This window comes from Coloeus monedula, assembly GCF_965178545.1.
Source record: "Coloeus monedula genome assembly, chromosome: Z".
NCBI classification, from domain to species: Eukaryota; Metazoa; Chordata; class Aves; order Passeriformes; family Corvidae; genus Coloeus; species Coloeus monedula.
In genome coordinates, this window is record NC_138822.1 from 39,682,976 (window position 1) to 39,704,701 (window position 21,726).

The following is a 21,726-nucleotide window of genomic DNA, read 5'->3' on the forward strand; positions in this document are numbered from 1 at the left end:
TACCATTGGAGCATACCAGTTTCAAATCAAGAAACAAAAATATATGGAAAGGAAAACTACAAATATATTTCCCCTTCCCCCATGGAATCCAAAGGTTATTTTTGAATTTCCTTTTTGAGGTTCACCTAAGACATAACTCCACTGAAGAAAGAAGTAATGGATTTGATATGTTCCCAAAACAGAATAAAATGATCAAGGTACAAGAATAGGACTGGTTCATAAAACGTCCTGTAGTTTGCCTTTACATCTGTCACTTTCTTCAATATCTAGGCATACCCTTTAACCTCTTAACACTCACTCGTCTGTTAAACATGTATTTTTCTGTTTCAAAGTAGCAATGCTAAAACTCCAATCCCATGCAGAGATCTCAAATTTGCTAAATAATACACCTTCCTTAATAATACACTTTCTCATCTTGCTTTTAAAATTTTTTCAAAAATTACACAGGTTTACTTTGACAAGGGCTAGCTACATCCACAGAAAAGTGAATATAAATTGAATGAGACTCTTTCTAATGTAACAGACATATGTTTTTAAATAGTGTAGAAGATGACCTGTGCACTTCAAACTGCTACTAATAAATTTATGGCATGCATTTAGATGTAATTTGCATGGAGATTTCTCAGACAGAGAGGCTTATTGTGATCATTCACAGATTAACAATCTACTGTAACTACCAGAGCTGCCAGGAAAAGATATCTCTATAGATTTAGATGCAATCAATGATTACTTGGGGGGCTAAGGTGGGGGAAGGGTGCTTGGTACGCATTGCTCAGAGATACTGAAGAATTATGAAGACTCTTGCCTTTTCCCAAGAATTAATACACACACTCACACATACTTTCCACACCAAAAATAATTATCTTAACTGTAGTGACTTAAAAAAAATTACATTCAGCATTAGCTAGGCCTGGCTAAGGTCCTTGGCTGCTGACAATGAAAAAGCCTCAGAATTATTTAAATGTTGATCACTTTACTTATTTATCTGCATCAGACAGAAATGTAAAGACATTTATAGTTCATGGATACATTTAATATATATATTTCTCTGACAAATTTCTGTTACAAGTGTCTTTTATTCCTCTTATCTTATCTGCCCCTTTACAACCTTTTACAATCAAAAACCTAGTGAGGAAAAAAATCCTGCTCTATTATACCTGACACTTCAGGGCCTCAGTCCCAATGTCACCTGTCCAACTACTCATTAGCCAGTGTTATAAAACACTGCTCTATGGATGCGTGATTAAAAGAATTAGTAATATGAAATATAAGGGTACCAAAGAAGTGCTGACCATGCGAGAATAATATATGTGTTTGTGGGTTATGAGAAAAAAAATCTCCTGGAAGGTCCTGTTTCATGTTCAATAGTTTATTGACTTGGTAATATATCAGGACTACACTGGTCAGTAATGGTGTTCTTTTGCTAATATGTTCATTAATTAATGAACTCAGTAATTAATTGTACTGCAAGAAGGAGGTCTTACAAAATGGTATTCTTATTTTACCATAAAAGGTTTTCTCACATTCACCACCTTTTTCAGGTGTCTGCACCAATGTGACATACATTTGTTGTATTTGGCATTATTTTGATTTTTTCATGTGTCACTTACAGTACATGTAAGAGGTGTAATATAGTTCAGTACATGTACTAGATGAAATTCTGACACTTGGAAGAGCTGCTTTATTAAGGCTCATCAGCATTTCCATTACAACCGTATCTACTTTTGGCCTAGAGGTCAACGGGTTGCCTGTAAAAATTTGATTCTGCTTGAACCTGAAATACAATGTTTCAGCCTAAGAGTAAGTTTTATTACACACATTCAAAAATTATCCATTTACCCACTATAGTTATAAACTGGGGGGAAAAGTTTAGATGTGACATGTTTCTTTTCCTCTTCCCTGAGTTAAAGAGAGTATTGATGATGCAAAGTGTTGAACCAATTAATTAACATGATTTCTATCTTTTAGACATATTGCCCAAAAAATTCACTCAAATTTTTCAGAAACATGAAAATATCAGCTTTTTCTTCCAATAAATAAATCTGGAAAGTCTTCAAATAAAGACATGCATTTTTGTAAAGTGATAGGGATTGGCATGAGAAAATCAAAAACTAATTAGCATGGCCAAAACGTTCAGCCTGCACTTACTTGGCTGCTTTTTCTGCCAAGGGTGTATGTTGACGCCAGGTTGTAATTTGGTTTCAGTAGTTTCCCATTCCACCACGGAGAATCCCATGCATACTTCTGAACGATGAGGGTTACCCCCCAAGCTGCAAGATGCTCATTTAGGACTGGAAATACTCATTCTAATTCATGTTCTGGTATGATCTTGGGCAAATTATTTTGCTGTTATTTCCCTAAACAATAACTAGACACAATGACAACTTGTTGCCAGGGCACATGCAACATAAATTTGCAGCCGTTCTATAGTAGTAGAGGCTATTGAAAATCTCACAAAGAATTTTATCTTTATTTCAAAGATTAATTTTGCACTTTCCTCAATTAATTCAGAATTATTGCAATTACCTGAGATCCATACAATACCCAGCATGATGCCAATGTAACTCAGTGACGAGATGATTCAAGATGGTGAAAACAGTGTGTGATCCTACACATAGGGTCTGAACACTAAGATTCATCGACATGAAAGAAGGTAGTGTCCTTGAAGACCTTCACAATGCATCCAGCAAATTTACTGTGCCTTGCAGAGATATCACAATTACAAACAGTATTTTTCAACTGTTTTTCAGTACTATTTAACTTGAGAATACAAGTCACTGACAGCTTTCGCAACAGGCTCAGCAATGCCAGAAGTTCAGGTGAAGGTGAATGCGGCATAGATTAACTTTAGAACCCAAAGTTTTAGTGAGGACCTCCATTCCCCAGCAGCAGCATTTTAAGGTACAGTAGCTGGTGCTCTTGTAGGTACCAGAGTGGGTTGGTGTAACTGTGGTTGGACGTCTGGTATTGCTTAATTTTAAAGGGGTGGGGTGGGAAGTGGGGATAATAAAAACATCCTGGATGTAGCAGCTAAATATGGCAGACATTGTTCCAACCCGATAAAGCGTAGGTATAAAAATCCAAGGGTATACCAATGTCAGAATTTTGACAAAAAGTGCTTCTGAAAGAGTTTAGCTAGGCATTCCAGAAGTCACACACTGTAATTCTGCCTTCCCAAGATTTTGATAAAAAGTTTATGTAATGGGATTTTGCATACTACACTATTTCCTAGGGAAAGAAACTGAAATTTTCCCTGACTGAGATTTTCCTCAGAAACTTCCCCAAGAAAGGCAGAAGGAAACAGAAGGAAAAGAAACCCATGAATAGTGAAAAGAATATTAAAATCAGCAGACACAGCCCCCCCATATTAGCTGATAGGCAACCAAGTATTTAGATGTCAACTTTCAGGTTAAGACCTTAAGTACACAACAAAACACAGTTTCCTAAATACACCTCCTTGAAAAATGCATGCTGTTATATTTTACCATGTCAATGGCCTGCAGTTAACAGGAATTCTCAGACATTTTTATTCATCACTTTCACTGAGTTCCTAACATAATGCTTCTTGTATTTCTATGAAAATTACAATGACCCTTGAGGACCTATGCTGGAAATGGACTGGACTTCAGCAGAATAATTTAAAATCGTTTATACTACTGATTCCTTAAATATAAAAATTTAAAAATTGACATTGAGAAATATGCTGCAGCTCTCTTTGAGATCGTCTTCCTGTAAAGCATAATGCAAAAAGAAAGGAACTTTACCTAATATTAAAGCATGATGTCTAGTACACCTATGCATAAGTTTGTATGGCTATTAAAACATGTTAGACCTGACTTCTGTGGGTTTCTCCCAGACCAAGGATATTAATTTAATATTGTTTGGGTGATTTGATTATGTCTAAAAAGTAAATATTATTCACATGTTACTAGAAATAGCCTAGAGCAGTAATGGAAAAATCAATCTTTCTGGCTATTCTGCAGAGCTTCCAAGAGATGAGAGTCAATAACCTACCATGAAAGGGATCATAGTGTGGGAGAAGGAGAACATGTAAAGAAAAGATGTGATTCCTCCTCTGGCATACTTAGAAGTGACCACAGAAGATGGAGGCAGTTTTAAATGATACCACATTCCGGAGAGACAGATAAGTTTTGCAACAAAACTTCATAATGTAACTAATGATGAGGCTTTAAGAGTTCTATGAGGTTGAACAGCATCTTACTGAAGTCTCAGCCACAACTCTTCATGCGGTGGCAGTGTTATCAGAGTCTTATCCTTAATGTCCTTGCCTCACCTTTCTCAAGCGCAAAAAGGTCTTTAAAAATGTCTCCTTTCCACATCTATAATATATCACCGTGCACCTGAATAAATAACAGAGTCAACTATACGCCCCCTCTGCACTGATGTTCCATCTACCTTTCTAATGCGTCTCCCATACATCTATCCCACAGAGCACACACAATCTGAATACACTGTTACCAGTCACAGAAGCATGAGGCTTGAGGAAAATTTGGTCACGTGAAATCTTTTTAGTGGGACTGCAAACAGGAAACTGGTGCATAAGTGCAGTTCTTAACAGCTGCATTAAAATCAATAAGACTAAGAGAGTATGCACTCTACACAAAGATGTTAGCTAGCAAAGATGCTGTGGGTTTTAAACACACACATATACACATACATATACTTGAAATTTAGATTTTGTATAATGGCAATTCACAAGTTCTATGTATTTTTGTAATATAGGCAAGAACTTGCCATATTTAATTGACAGAATAAATCTCATTTATGATTTTAAAGTCAATAACAGTTCAGGTGTTGTATGCCAATAAATGGAATATTTGCATGAAATTATAAGAAGTGTTGGAAAAGCAAAAAGCACTTTTTACAGCTTATGTTTCAACTTTAATCAAAATACAACATATTAAATTAGCATTTTCTATCCATTGTCAGTTTTACTCTGTATTGCAAATGAAAATTACATGATTTTAAACTAATATTTTATTGAAAGTAAGTAACACTCTCATTAGGAGAACAATTTGAAGCCATACAGCACATGATCTTGAGACACACCATAATAATCAAACTTAGCCTAATCAAAGACTAATGAGAAACACAGAGATCCCTTCTCGTTTTGCTGTATGTTGATCCATGACAGAATAAATTATGAAGCAGAAGACAACAGATAAGTTCTGCAAGTGTTTCAACACTTTTTTAACAGAAAATTTCCTCTGCCATTAATTTTCCATTCTGTTTCTTTGTTATAATGCAAAGAAGATATGATCTGTCTATCTGACATTTTTGCTCACCACAGGACTGTACCATACTACAGTTCTAGGTTCAGAGTTTTTCTTTCTTTTTTCAGAGCACATATAGAGCTCTCTAAAAAGCTCTTTAAAAATGTGACTTCGTTTCTTTACTATGTCATGAATCCAAATAAATATTTTTTTCCTGCCAATTGAGTACTTTTTAAAAAGTGAATTCACACTATTTTTAATACTGGCAAATCAGGAGTAGAATACAGTTTATTTTCAAATTGACACTAAAAGGAGGATCATTTGTATACTGACATTTAGGAAATGCACAATGTCCCCTTCCTGTGATGAGACTGGTATTATAGGAAACTGTTTTGGTTTAAACCTAGCCAACACCTAAGCCCCACACAGCTGTTTGCTCACTTCCCTCAGAGTGGGATGGGGGAGAGGAAAGTAAAAGTGATGAAATTTGTGGGTTGAGATAAAGACATCTTAGTAGGTAAAGCAAAAAACCCACAAGCAAAATAAAACAAGGGATTCATTATGCCCCTTCTCTTGTACATTTTAACTCCTAAGAAAGAAGGAAAATTGAGGTGGAAGTGCTTGCCGCACTTTCTTCAGAATGAAGTAGACACGTTTCTGTCTCTTCAGGGGGGCCATATACCTCTATCACATCATTCTGGTACAAAAATGACAATTTTGAAACTCAGCTAAAATGTTTAGATGGGAAATTCTGCAGCCGGAACACTGGACTGGGAGAGAGGGAATGCCTTGATACTGATCCTCGGTCTGTCACTCCCAGATTCATTTACTTAACCACTCAATCTATAACTGCCCAATGCGAAAAAAATGAGTAATGCTAATATAGAGCATTTTCAGAGATAAGGCTAAAAAACTGCTCACACAACATGGTGAGGTATGAGGGAAAATGTAAGGCAGAAACATTCAGCATTATTATTTCTTCTGTTGGCACAAAAATGTTAACAGATTTTTTTTAATGACGCAAATTTACTTTGATTTACCACTGGCAAATGAATGACTGTATACATAGGAATCACCTACAGAAAATAATTTTAATTGATAAATGACCATTACTAACTTCAATACTGATAGCCTAATAATGCTTTGCCCAAAACAAAAAACAGTAAGGGGAAATCTACTTTGCATTTGAATGGTCTGAAACATCCATGTAATGCTATGATATTTTTGATCACTCTCCCATTTAGAGATACTCAAATATCTTCTGAGTTATTCACTACATTTCAGTATTTTATTAGCAATTTCACATCACATTATATTAGTATAATTTCTTACTTGTACTTATTTTCAGTAAATGCAATTTGAAAGGTAATAATATTGTTATATTTCTCTGTGGCATTCAAGAAAACAGTTACTAATATAATATGAAGGCAATGATGCTAGCAAGAGAGAAAGCTGTTAATAGGATAAAACAGCTTTTCCTGGAGTAAGGAAAACCTAGTCTTTAAGCATGTTAGAAAACTGTTTTCTAGTTTTCTTGAGAAAGAGCTTCTAAGTGAATGGGGAATAAGAAGAGAAAGAAAAAAAACCATTTGTAGTCTCGTATTAATTTAGGAGTTGCTCTTCAGTTCTACCCCAGATGCTACCAAAAGTAGAAACCTGCATCAAGGAATGTTACCTGGACTTTTCTAGAGAAATATAATGCAGAATATATATTTCATTTTTCAGGAAGTTTCTGTAGAGCTTTCAGGCTGCTTCTATACACTCAGCTCGCAGGGCTGCATACAGGATACTCTACAAAGACTGCAGGTACAGTATCACTCTATGTTTCTATTGCATGTAAAACTAGCTGGAGGGTCTCAGGCATCAAAGTTATTTGCACTGAAAAAATTAAGACTGACAAGCACTTCTTTGCTTAAAATTTGAAGAAAAAACATAGTTGATTTAAGAATGAGACTCCCTCTGCCCAAGAGCCTATTAGCAAATACAGATGTTTATTCTTACAGATGAAAACCAGATCTATGATATGAAAACAACACTGTCACTGGCATTCAGCCACATGTATTGCCAAGGCAGAGGTCAGTGTCAGATAGGTGTCCAACACGAATGGATGCACCCACAAGAAGTGCCCTTCTCTAACCATGACTGCTCTAGAGAATAACACTGCAAGCTACACCCAGGCAGTCATGCCAAGTAACCACAATTCACTCTGTCCTTTAGAGAGCACAGGAGGCAAGTCGCTTCCACTGGTTTTACTGGCCTGTCATGGACCTATGATTTACTCTGCCCTGGTGAGACCCCCCCTGGAGTACTGCATCTGTCTCTGGAGTCCTCAGCAAAGGAAGGACATGGACCTGTTGGAGCAAGTCCCAAATAAGGACCACAAAGATGATCAGAGGGCTGGAATACCTCTACTCTGAGGAAAGATTGACAGAATTGGCATAGTTCAGCCAGGGGAAGAGAAAGCTCCAGTGAGTACTTATAACAGCTTTCCAGTACCTAAAGGGGCTTAGAAGAAGGTTGAAGAGGGACTTTTTACAGGACATGTAGTGATAGGACAAGGAATAATAGCTTTAAAACGAAAGAGGGCAGGTTTACACTAAATATAAGGAAGAAATTTTTTTGAGGAGAGTGGTGAAGCACTGGAACAGGTTGCCCAGAAATGTGGTGGATGCCTCATCCCTGGGAACATTCAAATTAGGCAGGAGAGGATTCTGAGATACCTGATCTAGTTGAAGATGTACCTGACCATGGCAGAGGGTTAGACTAGATGATCTTTAAAAATTCCTTCTACCCCTAACTACTCCTTGAGCCCATGATTCTATGAAAAGTCCAGGTGATATTTCTCTGGAAAACAAGTGCATCTTGCTGGCAACCGCATTGGAGAGAGTATACTGAGATTCCTCAGTGGTATGAGCCTTGCTATTTGCAATAGACTTCTACTACCTTATAGCAGATATTTCAGAAGAAAGTATGTAAACCAATAATTCAAAACTTGTGATGTAAAAATTAAAACTAAATACGCTCCAAAAGTTTATTTTCCCTCTAGTATCTTAAAAAAGACATAGAACCTGTGGATGTAGCAGGAACATGGAATGAAATTGTCAACATTTTTTTTACATTATGTGGACTATTGGATCAGTAATCAACAAAAAGGGATTTCTTTCAGTAGATTACAAGTGGTTAAATAAGAGTTACTTAAATCTATTAAATGAAATAACAAATCTATTAAGCCTAATATCTGTTCATCATCTATTGTTTCTCCACAAAGCCATCAGAAGATGATGAGATCATTAAATGTCTTAAAGGTGATCAGATAAATAATTCATAATCTCTAGACTAGTTTTGATCAACCTCAGTTACAGTCTGTCCAGTAAAAACTACAAGAGAAAAGACGTAAGTATGCAAAAATATCACTTCTAACAAATAAATAGGGAACTTTATAAGAAAAATGTAAATATCCACCCAAAATTATGTTAGCAAAATCAGTTAGATTTTTTTATTTTCCACCTTTTTCTTCTATAAGTTGAAAGAATAAGCAACATCTGATTTAAACAAAGTAAAATGCAGCATGGCCCATGGAATAGCTATTTCTTTCTGTCAATTTATTTTTCTTAAAGAATATCAAATACACATTGTTTATTGTCTAATCTGCTCTTCAGGAAGTTTTGCCTTTCAGGATTTTCTTTCCTTCTCAGACATTATTGCTTTCTGGGTTCTAAATGATGGGTTTTCAATTTGGCAAAAACAATTATGTGGATTTGCACTGCACTGTGCTGCATCTTAGCCACTGAAGATAAATATGAGTTCTACAAAAGTTACATAAAAGAATTATTATGAAAGATTTCATTGTTTTGAAAAGAATTCTAAAAAGAAAATAATGTCTTCTGTCTCATCAAGGTCAACACTCCATACTATGTGTCCTCTTCTTAAGTTATACCCTAAAGCAATAACTTCTTATTTACATTAATAAAATACTCAGTCTTGTACTATTCCTTCAGTGACCAACCCTGTCAGCCACAAAACTGATACTTTAGGCAAATAAGAACAAGAAAACCACCCAATATTTTTTTTTGCCTCACTCCCAAAAAGCCAGACTAGTAAGAGAAAATTTTTCTCCTCATTAGATGAAGTAATTAATTATTTAAATATGCATTTCTTTTATTAATGTAACTTTTAAATTTTGCTTCTTTGGTATTTCCTGAAAACAAAGAAATGTATATTTTTTCATGAACGTTCACTAAAGTATATTCTATCCCTTCACCTTATGTGGAAGAGAGAAGAATTCCAGTAAGTGTGAAATATGTGTCTCTTTGGCCAGAATGGAACATGAAAAAAAAAAAAAAATCATATATATATAATAAAACCAGAGAGACACACAGAGAGAGAGAGAGAGAAAAGAGGGAGAAGGGGGGCAGGCAGTGGAGGGAGAAATGTTATTGGTTTTCTCAGAAGGATTTTCTTTTATACATAGCTTTATCCTATAATTTTGTCCCTGTTGGGCACACTGCCTAAATTTAAACACAAACAGTCAAGCAATGAAGAAACATTACCACATTTACTGTGAACAAAAACTCCCAGTTGTACAGTGAAATTTTAATACATTTCAACTTATCTCTTTTACTAATGGGGAGAGTACAAACCCTGCAGGAATTCGCTCTGCAAACTGGTAATTACAGTAGACTCACTTTTTTATAATGCATATGTATAGTCAGACACAAGAAACATAGCTGCCCTTTTGATGTAGGTTACAATAGGAATGTTTAAAAAAAATTATGAAAACCTCCTGCAATTCTAAAGGAATGCATTATTTTTCATGGGAAGTTGTCCTTTAGCTATACTAAAGAACACAAATATATATAATACAATATAACACACACATATTCACTTACTTGCTTTTATAATCTGAAGCACAACCTTTATCAGGGTGCCCCTTTTTTTTAAGTAGGGTCTTTTTGTTTTGTTTTGTTGTTGTTGTTGTTGTTTTCCTAATGTACCTACTGGTACAAAGCTGGTTTCCATCCTACAGTATCATGTATGAGTTCAGATTTTTGTTCTCCCAGGCCTCTCCTCTGAACAACCTTCAAATTTAAATACAATAAGACATGCTTTGCCTGGCAAAACATGTTTGTAGTGTACACAAAGAGAGATTTCATTTAATCTGAGGATGTGTGAAATCAAAGTGGGATCTACTGCTAAATCATACATACAATATCTATCTTTAATACAATAATGATAAGACATAGCTATATGTTAAAAAAATCACCCAAACAAGCAAACAAATAAACAAACAAAAACAAAGTACAAGACAAGTAAGAGTTTGCAAAAACAACCCCATATTTCCAGGCCTTTTATGGTTTATGCAGTGGCGTAATGCCTATCAACCAACCATACCACTTGATTCTGCAAATACTCACATCCTCATTCTTTAAGTATACTCATAGTCACATTTAAAGTTAAAGGTAGAAAAAAACCTCACACAATTCAATAATTAAATCATTGTGTGCACTAAGAACAGCACACAAAAAATCATGTAAGAATTCCAGTTTCTGGAGTTCCTGTAAAAAGGCAAATCTTCAAAACTGCCAGAAGAGCAACTCACACAACCTAGCGCTTCTTTGAGCTGCATTTTCACCAGTTTGCAACACCCAGCATGGTGGAAACACAATCTGCCTGTCTCTGTTAAGCACATCCTGTGCATTATGTTGGTTGAATGGTAACGTGAAACATTTGCAAGTTTCTTGTAATACGGAATAGCATATTCACAGCTCAAGACAGTCACAGGTAAACTCTCTAGACCCTGAGGCTTCATTCTCCAAGCAGAAGTTTTAATTACAAGGAAACAGTGTAAGTTGGTGTCAATGATTACTTGCAGTCACCAATAAGGAATCAATGGCCAAATGAAAACTAACAACAGTGATGGTGAAGGTCTCTCCTATAAGACCTTTAAAGATACTTTCCATGGAGGTCTTACTTAAAACCCATGAAATTTCATGGGACCTGGAAATATTCATTTCCCCTATTGCTGGAGAGTAGCTTTCTCACAGATGTAACCCTCTTCTCTACAGAGGTGTTTTTTTAGCAGTGAAATCATTTCATTTCAAAGTGAGTTGTTAATGACTGTGGAATTACTTTTTTTTTCTTAATCAAAGAAATCTGATCTTGGCTAAGTGTGAAGAGCTTCCTTCTCATTCAGAATGAGGAGGTTTGGTACAATCAGACTGAGCATCAGACTGAGGAAGGGTGCTACACTAGGTTTACTAATAAAAGTCACAGAACTTAATGTGTGTATGCATGGTAAGCATTTTACCAACTCTAAAACCTACAAACTGCTAGGAGAGTGAGAAATATGTGTGCCAGCAGACCTGTGAGTGTAAACTTTCTTCACAGCAACAAAAGTAATTTTCACAGAATATAAGTTATATTCCATATGACTTGTGATCCTGCCTGATGCAAAGCTTAGGATGTGCTTAGTCATCAAGTCTTTGTTGAAAGCATATGGGAGGTAGCACATGCTCATCTTCTGAAATTACCTTCACCACTGTACATCATAATTGTCACAGTAATTTCTGTCTCAGGGTAGGCAGAGGAGATCTACACAGAAGCTCAGTCTTGACTTGAAATCCAGATCCTGTGCTAAAATGTCACTTAATTTCTAGATTTCAGAAGCAATGTGAGGAGAAACAAGAGAAAATATATCCCAGATTATGACTCTTTTTGTGTAGAAGACAGCAGATCCAGTCACATTTCTAAATGGAAGAAACAGAATCTTTGCAATGAATATGCAGTAACTTCTTTCCTCTTCCCCACCTACAACCTTAATTTCATTTCTAAGGATTCACAGAAAGGAAACTCCAATCAAATTGAAAAAGACGCTGCTTCCTTTAATGTCTTGTCACATGCAAAAGTGAGCATTGTCTCTTTTTAACAACTTTCCATAAAAAGAAAAAATTACACTGCTAAAATTGGTTGTACTAAATGGATGTGAAAAGACTATATGTGAGACAATTAGAGATAAAGGCTTTATCGAATGAAAGCATTCCAGATAATTGACAGTGACCCTCATTATTTATTTCTTTAAACTTCCCAATTTTTGTTATCAAGTTCAATTTGGGACTCAGTTTTGGGAAGCATAAAGGACCTTCAATACATGCAGAGGCTCTGAGGATGGTGATGTTAAGTAACTTTCTTCCTCCTTATCACTCCTCCTTTTTTTAATATTATCTGTAGTAGTTGATGACATGGGCAGAAAATTAAATCAATCAGAATCAGGTGGTTGCAGTTTAGGGAGATAGTCCTGAGTGAAACCAGAGACAACATAAAGTAATTTGCTGACAGTGAAGCTAGAATAAGTTTTATGTTGGCTGTATGCCTCCATGCTGAATGCATGTGTTACTATTAATATTAATCCAAAGCATTAAAGGTAAAGGAACCCAATGGTTCAAATGTATGCCTTAAACCCTGTCTTTTAAAAATAATCTCTGCTTCATGGGTGAATAGTCCTAAACCAAGGGATGCAGGACTCCAAAACTCACAGAGACCAGCTGAGTACTCTGCTTTCTGGGATGGCAGCAGTGTTCCCATTGTTGGTCCTTCACATTTTCCCATAAATTTAGACATGAAGAATAAAGTCTGTCACAGACACTGCACCAGAACAACGCTGAGCACCTGTTCTTCAGTGAGTGCTATCAGGAAGGGAGGAAGGCTGAGGGGAGAACAGTGTTGGAGGGAGAACGGAAACACTTTCTTTCTTTCTTATTTGTTTAACTGATGGCTATCTGAGACTTCTGTATCTGTTTAAAACACAAGAAGCAGTAAGCAAGGAGAAACTAATTTTTAAGCATAATTCCAGGAAGATGACCACCTAGGAAGCTTACCACACAGTAGCACCGCTTTTCACATTTGTCACCAGTCCTATAAATACCATTGCCACTTGTGTTACACCTGCATATTTATTGCTAGGTTAGGTAAGAAATGCTAGCCTGCTATCAGTTTCTGTAACAGTAACATGTCCCTGAACACAAAAGTAAGTAGTCAAGAGATGCTATATTTCTTGCTTCTGACCTTATGAATTTATCACAGAACCACAGAATATGCTGAGTTGAAAAGGACCCACAAGGATCGTGGAATGCAACTCGCAGCCCTGCACAGCACCATCCCCAAGAGTCACACCATGTGCCTGAGAGCATTGTCCAAATGCTTCTTGAACTCCTTAGCATTACTGTCTTGCATCAATCACAGTTGTTGTACCTGAATTGGGCCAAATGACTACCAAGTTGCTTTTGAAAGATCAATGTGCTCTCTCCTGGTTTTGCAATTAGGAAGGCATCTTCATATAAACAAACAGGACATTTTGCATTTAAATACAGAATCAGTTTTTCTTCTAATCTCTTATCTTACCATAGCTTGACATTTACATATATGTATTTAAAATCAGTTGAGAACTCAGATGCTAGACTGGATCAAAGGTAAAACCCCACAGTTGCTTTGTTTACACTTTCCATCGCTTTTGGGTTTATATAGTGACACAAGTGGTCGCCGTCTCACTCGAATATTATCTATTTCTTCTTCACACTAATAGGTGAATTTATAACTTGAAATGCATGCTAAAATACTACCTCGGAAGGCTCGTTTATCCACAAATCTAAGACAGATTAGGCAATGGGAGTTATGACTTGGTTGTGACAATCCATTCCTGTATCTCAGATCTGGAATAAAGAAAATTGTACTCCCAGCATACCTAAACTTTGAAAATTCAGCAGAAAAAGTAAACCAACTAGTGAAGAAAAATTTCTTCTTTTATTTTTTCTTTCTTTAATGAAAGTAAGCTATTTTATTAAATAAACTTATCTATTTGGACACACGCATATAGCAGAAAATTACAACAGCTGTACAGATGTCCCAGGAACCATCAGGCTACCCTGTCCAGGAGAATGTATTCTAATATGCTGCATTAAAGTAACAGCAACTTTTGCCACTTGGCAGCATACATTGTATTTGAACCCATTTGTCCTCTAGTTTATTTCAATAAAAGAAGTAAACAGTGTGCTCATTTGTACCTTGTATTTATCAGATCCTGACTGTCCATTTTGATTTGTCAGTGTTCAGCAGCTTTAAAAATCAACATACATACTCATAGACAAAGCTGAGTGAATGTAGTGCATTCCCAGCTTCTTTTACAAGATCTCTCCCAACTTTATCCGGAGAAGTACAATATTCGGTGCATATTTAATATTTCCTTCATTTGCTTTCTGTCATGCTGATGTTAGATCCCACCAAGTGTAGCATCAGCTACAGAATCCTGCTGCTACTCTCTACACAAGTGCAAAGTGTAGTCTGTGCAAAGAGGAATGTTCTAACTCCCTATGCAGCCTGCAGTCTCTAATCCAGCATGTATACTTATCTGCACATGCTGTGCTCATGCTAAGCCCTGTATTTAGTCCTGTCATAGCACCCTGCACTTTGTCACAGGACAAAAGTTACTTTGGTCACCATGTAATATGCAAATGCTTTGCAGCAAATATATATACATACTGTGCACATTTGTGGAAAAAGCAAACCAGGCTGGTAGAAAGTGAAATGGCTTGGTGTGTGCAAAACCCTGGCCCAGAGCTTCTTCCCATTGCAATCAATATGAGACCTGTCCTGTTTCACTGAAGCCCAAATAAGCCCATCATAGGTTTTTTTACCGTTTAATGAAATAAGAGAATATCACAGTAACCTGGAAATCTGTCAGTAACAATCTCCCTTCTCCCAAATTTTAAAATTGAGAGGATTATTAGAGTGTCTAAACTATATCAGCTTTCTAGCACACTTTGAATGTATCAGCCTAAGAGAGTGCAGCACAAAGCTATCAGCCACCCTATCTGAGGGGAACAAACACTGCTCTCAGCATTTTGATGCTTGTAGGGCAGGAGGACTGCACAGGGACACTTAAACCTGTGGTAATGGTAGCAGGTATTAATGGTTGGTACTCCTTATTTGCAGACATTTCTGTAGCTGCTCCCTAGTGCCCTTCTTCCTCAGACAAACTCAGCACCAGTTCTGATGAGAGTTCCTAGGCAGGTTCTTGCTGCCATCCTCACCATCACAAATTCCGTTTCCTGAAGCCCCTGCTGTCATCCACCTACACATACATGCACATCATTATTAGCTGTACAGTAGATGCCTGTCTGTGTGCAGGAAGAGTTAAATCATCACACTCAGCCCTTAACTGCAACTTTTTTCTCCTGCGGGACAAAAGCACAGGCCAGATGGAATGGGTTCTTTGGTTCCTCTGCCTAGACCTTGGGGTCTAGGTGATGGATGGCCCTAACATTAAACAAGCATGCACTGCAGAGAGGACTAAATCCAGCTCTAAGAAACTCATGTGTCACCTCATTATAGCCAGCAGATTTTCACAATGAAAAGTTCAAGTCACAATGAGAGAAACGGGAGACTTTTCTCTCATTTTTGTGAGAGTTTCACCAGGTCATAATTAAAAGCAATATTTAGCCTAGCACAAATTAGTGATTGGTAAAAACAAGATGCAATCACAAGCACAGGCTCTTTTCTCCACTCTGCTTACCACCTAATCCTCTTTGGTGAAAACTGGTCTGGAAACTGCTTAGAAGCCACCCTTCTGGTGAGAATTTCAGAGCTTTCAGGTAACAGTTCTGCCAGACACACCACAAAAACAGAGTCTCTTACAGTATGCTGATAAGTCTGTTTCCACTCCTAGGAAAAGCCAGATGGTGCAGAGGTGTGTGATAGTAATTCTAAACCAAAAAAAAAGAGAAAATTTTAAAACCCCAGAATAGTTGTGGTTAGTTTCTGTTTAAGGATCAAATTCAGGTCAGTTCTGCTTTATCCAAACCAATTCACTTCTCCCTATTGTTATTTGATTGCTGACAATGTGCTTGCTGCTGTGAAATCCTCAAAAAGAAAAGAAGCTTAAACACAGAGAGGAGCACAACGTGCTAAGTAGCTAAGAAGGAATTCAAAGCAATTAAATTGCTTTCCCCTAAATTTCTAAAAAATAAAAATTTTCAACATATTCACAATAAAAAAATTAACATTATTTATAAATTCATCTAAATTTTAATTAAAGAATTGAACTGCACACGGGCTTTTGGTATTTTAAAAGCAGTTACATGAAGAAAGTATCATACCAAAAACCAGGAAGTGATGCTCCATTAATATTCATTACATGCCAACACTCAAAAAAAAAGGGAAAGAAAATGTAACTGCCAAGTTTATTTTGGCAAAGCTCTATGACATGATTTGTATTCAAAGCAAAATCTAGAAAAATGTCTTTAAATCAATGTAAATCCCTTTCAAATTGAAAAAAAAACCCCACATAAAACTTAAGGAAAAAGCATTTCTGAGTTTTAGCCTTTTTTTTCAATGCTACACTGTACATAAGCAGTTTAAGTGAAGTACATTGTCACAGAAGACCTACCAACTTAGGTTAGATGCACTTTTTCCTGTCTTTGCAACAAAGAACTTGATCTGTTTGTTATCAAAGAATTATAAATTAATGGTATTTAATATTATTTTCCCTTCTCACCTATTTTCTTAAAATATATATATATTAGCACAATTTTTAAATGAGTGAGAACACCAAATACAGAGAATAATCTCAGTTTTCCTAAGCAAAGACCAAACTACACAAGAAGATGGCAGTGGTCTTTAGCATGGTGTTAGCATACTTCTCAGAAATGAAAACATTGATTCATTGCCTGGCTGGGCCAGAGGCAGGAAGGGGGCCAGTGATGTCCATATTGCAGAGCAGAATGAATGCCATACAGAAATTCCTAAAGCTCTTCTGCAGAGATTTGCAAAAGCAGCACACCACACACATTTGGCCACATTGCTTCTGGCACTCAAGTAATTTTTATAAAAGCAGGGCAGGTATTTCCCAGCAGCACAGGACCAGTACATTGAGATGCCATCGTGACACACAGCACAAAAAATCAGTCTGGCAGGTTTGTCCTCAACACAGAAACTAGAAGTCTCTGTTTACTCATGCTTGAATTCCACCAACCAATTGCAGTGGCTAGAAAAACAAAGGCATTTCTGAAGCCAAACGTGAAGAAAAGGAACAGGCCCTCACATGACTCTATGAAGGTGTTGTTTCTAGACCAATTTCACTGACTTCCTGAGTGACTTAATGCATCTTTTCCTCAGTTCCTCTACCTCCTTTCAATCACAATTAACAGCTCGGGAAGAGGGACTGGGAATTAACTCTATAAAGCAAAACTTCTCAAATTAGGAGACAGCAGGAAAGCACCCATGTACACCCCGAAGAGAGAAGTCCAAAAAGCTGCATCTAGGACTTTGCTGTCTGTGCTGTTCTTTCCCTGTTTTCTCATTTTCCCCGCCTCAAGCAAGTTCTGTCCTTTCCTGATGTCTTGAGGTTTACCTTGTGCCAGCAGGCAGGGGAACACGAGGTGAGAGGGACCATGGACTACAGTGCAGGAAAAGACATCCTCTCCGGCTACAGGAAGGGCATCTACTCTTCATCAAACACCTCTGTTTTGGGAAATTGAACCACACACCTCATGGGTAGTCACAGCTAGGTAGCCCTAGGTCTCGTGACAGGGCACAGGATATGAGGCAGGAACACCTTTGAGCAGGGAGCAGAACAAGATGAGGGAGCAGAGAGTGTGGATAGTTCCCAGGAGGTAGGGTTTGAAGGAGGAGCTCATTAGACAGGCAGGGCTAGCAGAATCATTGCATGAAAGCTGTTTTCATCTGATTTAGCAGAAATTACTGGGCTGGGATTTGGGCTGACTAAAAAACAGAATAAATCAAGTGTGGTGGCAGTCATCAGCAAGAACTGCTAGACTTGGATTAAAGGGTAACTGAGGACCAGGGCTGAGGAACTGCAGAAACACTGAAGCATTAGAGAGGGTGAGTGACAGTGGCAGGGTAAAGAAGCAAGCTTAGAACCATTTCTGTCTAAACAGGAGAAAGGAGGTCTGATCTGTAAAACTACTGCTTTGAAACCCTTGGAGGCCATTATTGGCAGATATCCATACATTCATCAGGATGTATTACTTTTCAAAATTATCATTCAAGTCTGTTGGTATAGCAGTTTGAAACACACCTTTCAGTTGTAAGCATATATGGTAATGTTCCTCACCTCATTTAAAAATTTCTTCCCTTCTCTGAAACAGTGGCCCCATTGAGTAAGGACTGAAAGATGAAAAGCAGATGCTTCCTAGGAGACTGGCAAAACTGGTAACTCCGAAGGCACCTCACTCACCTAATTACTGAGTAGGACTGCATCTATTAGTTATTAGATAGTAATATCATTAAATGCTACTGTAAGAAACCTATAACTCTGGTAGCCCTGTAAATTCTCCGTTAGCATCAGCATCCAAATTCAGTACTGTTGAAGGGAATCCTGGCAGTTGTGAATAGACCTTTTACATAATTTTCCCAAAATACAAGCATCACTTCTGTGATTTTTCTAATGTTTTCAGGGGGTTTTGGTCAGGCAGTTTGTAAAGTCAAATGAGATTTTGGATCTATACCCTGCTGCTCATTTTTAAATAAATCTTAAATACTGGACATGCTTCGGGAAATCACTGCTCATGAGAAAGTGATGAATTTTCAATTGTTTACTTAATACAAGGAGGAGTTGCAAAGCTATTCCACCGCCTTGTAAAAATTCAAGGGAGTGAAAAATATGTGGAGAGAAGCAGGACACCTGCCTGAGCAGCAGTAGGGAAGGAAAGCACTGGGTCACATTGAGAGAAAAAACATTGCAGGGGGTGGGAGGGGGAACAAAGGCAGAAGGTGGAGGGAGAGAGACAGTAGTAAGCAAAAGATCTAGGGACAAAGATGCAAACAGGAAGAAATGAAAAACATATTAGAGGAAAATTAGACAGAACAACTGACCTTTCAAATTCAGAAGAATTTAAAATTTGGTATGCTAAGGGTTAAGTGCTACATTTTTGAGAGTAATGGGCATAATAGCAAACTGATTGGTTTGCCACAGCCTTGCAAAGCTCACTTGAGAAAACATGCCATTGCACATCATGTGCATCCATCCTATTGAAATCCAGACAGACATTAATCACCAAAAGAGGAAGTATGAAATTCACTTAAATGATTTCTAGACTAAATACCCCCAACACACACACACACACACACACGCCCCTTTCAAATGCCTTTTATCCAGTGTTCTCAATTTACATATGTTACCTCGATGGTTAAAGGATATAACAAAACATTAGGAGCTCCAATTAATTTAGACTGTTTTGTAAAGCACCTGCAAGTTCTTGAGGTTCACCTGTGCATTTCTGAACCAGAAGAGTTTAACTACTGAGAATTGCTGTTGGACTATTGTATTGCTGATGGACAATTTTTCAAAAAGGCTTGTAACTTGCAAGGTCAAAAATACACCCATATTTTGGTCAAAAATTATATAGAGGCCAGAAGTATTTTGCTTTTATTCTTCATCTTCACTTCATAAAACATTATTCCTTTTATATAGTAAAAGGTTCCTGATCTTTGCAAGAGCACAAAATATGAATGTAAAAAATGGAGCAACATGAGCAGCTTTCTGAGGAATCACTTCTCACAGAACAGCAGGTTCTCAACAAACAATGAACTGGAATAAGAAACACTCATCAAAACTCCATGTGCATGAAACCTCAGAATGGAGAGCAGATGGGGCAAATATACTCCATGACCCACTAGATTCAGCCAGAAGACCCTTGAACTCTAATTTTCACGTAGGTGAAAGGAAGCCAGAAAGAGCCATACTTTAAATCCCTCTTGTGTCCAGGGTATGACAAAAAGTGGAAAATATTTGTCCTACTAAATTAAGAAAATAATTATAATATGATTTACCAAAAAGGGTTGTCAGCCTATCTGACTATGCCTCCAAGGGAAAGACTAATTAAGCCGGTCCAGAGTCCATGTGTCAATCTTTTTACCCTTCCACAATTTCTGAATCCTAGAATCTGCTTTTGCTGTCTTTGGTAGAAAGATAGGCTTTACAAATATAACTAATTCTTATGATACAGTAGCACACAACATGACCCAGAAGCTACCTGTAGTCTCAAAACCCTTTTGTTTTGGCCTGCCAGGTACTCACAGCCACTGCATTCCATTGTACGCACTTAATAATGAGGAGGTAGCAGCTGGTCAATCAGCAGCTCCTGCCTAGACACACCTCATATCTTCCTTATCCAAGCAAAGGTGACTCTGCATGACAAGTGGTGCTGATGCTCGGCTGGAGAGAAGCTTTGGGGGAGATCAGAGCTCTGTAATAATTTTCAGCACTAATAATAAAGATGTTGGAGATTTGTTCTCACTAATGCTGCTGTTTACTCAACAGTGAGCCTGATACAGATATTTCAAATTTCAATTCCAACTCTGGAAAAAAAATTCCCTTTAATCATGCCAAGCCTGGAACTATAAATTATTGGACATCTAAGAATTCAGAATACCACAAACTTCATCTAAGAAAAATGGTAAAATAAACTACCTGAGTACATGACATTGTACAGGTCCTTTGCCAGACATCAACAAGATGTGAGAGTACTCAGATGTGTTTCTGAGTACAGTGCAAAAAAAGGTAAATATAACTGTAAAATCAGACATGCTGAAACCACATTTGAAGTGGCATGCTAGAAAACAGAGATTTACAGACTTCTATAGGAGATGTTTATATAAGTTTCAAAGGTTATTTTCAAAAAAATTGTTTAAAAATATTTCACCAGGAGGCTCCTTGGAAGGAACACCTGTTTAAACTCTTTCCTTAGTACTGCAACAGAACTCACCAATGTGACAGGGTCAATCAGTTTAGGTTTTCACAGATCTTGAGCTGTTAGGTGAACCAGTTTCAAAGATCAAAAATGACAAGTACATGAATCAAGGCAAGTTTTCATGCAGTTAATTTTTGTGAGGTGATTAGCTAAATAAAATTACTATGCTTCAGTTCAACAAGTACTGCAGTTACTTGTTCTCATTTTTCCTGGTTCTCAGATGGTAACAACTACAAAACATAAATGAAATGGCCTTTTATGTTTCATGACAGTCTCACTCATTTTTGCAGCAATTCTATTAATCTAATAAAACCTACGGACATATCACACCGCAGACAGTAGAAAAGGATGTTAAAAACATTGAAAACATGACCTTTGCCATAGACTTCACAACTATAACTATGTCCTAAATTTTCAGAAGATCAGTAAAGAGAATTTTCAAACCATGTTTATAGTCAAATATTTTCACAAAACCCTTTAGGTTTTTTTTCTTCTTCTTCAGTAAAATTAACTTCACAACCCACATAGCTCCAGCCTGCACACACTTTAAAACCCAATGAATATGCTAGCCTTTTGCTTGCTGTTCATACCAGCTAGCAGTTTAACACAGCTGACTGACAAAGTAACTGAGCATATAACTCAAAAGTCATTATTACCTTCTAAGTATTAAACCTGATTCAAATCTGATATTTGTGGAATATTTGGGGAATGTCCCTTTGCAGTTGCGTGCA

At 37.1% G+C, this 21,726-nt stretch overlaps 1 protein-coding gene across 1 annotated transcript in view; it reads right to left on the bottom strand.

Moving 5' to 3' along the window:
- The window catches only part of BNC2 (basonuclin zinc finger protein 2), a gene marked incomplete at both ends in the record, with an annotated part of 229,798 nt that overhangs the window by 112,675 nt on the left and 95,397 nt on the right, over positions 1–21,726 (bottom strand).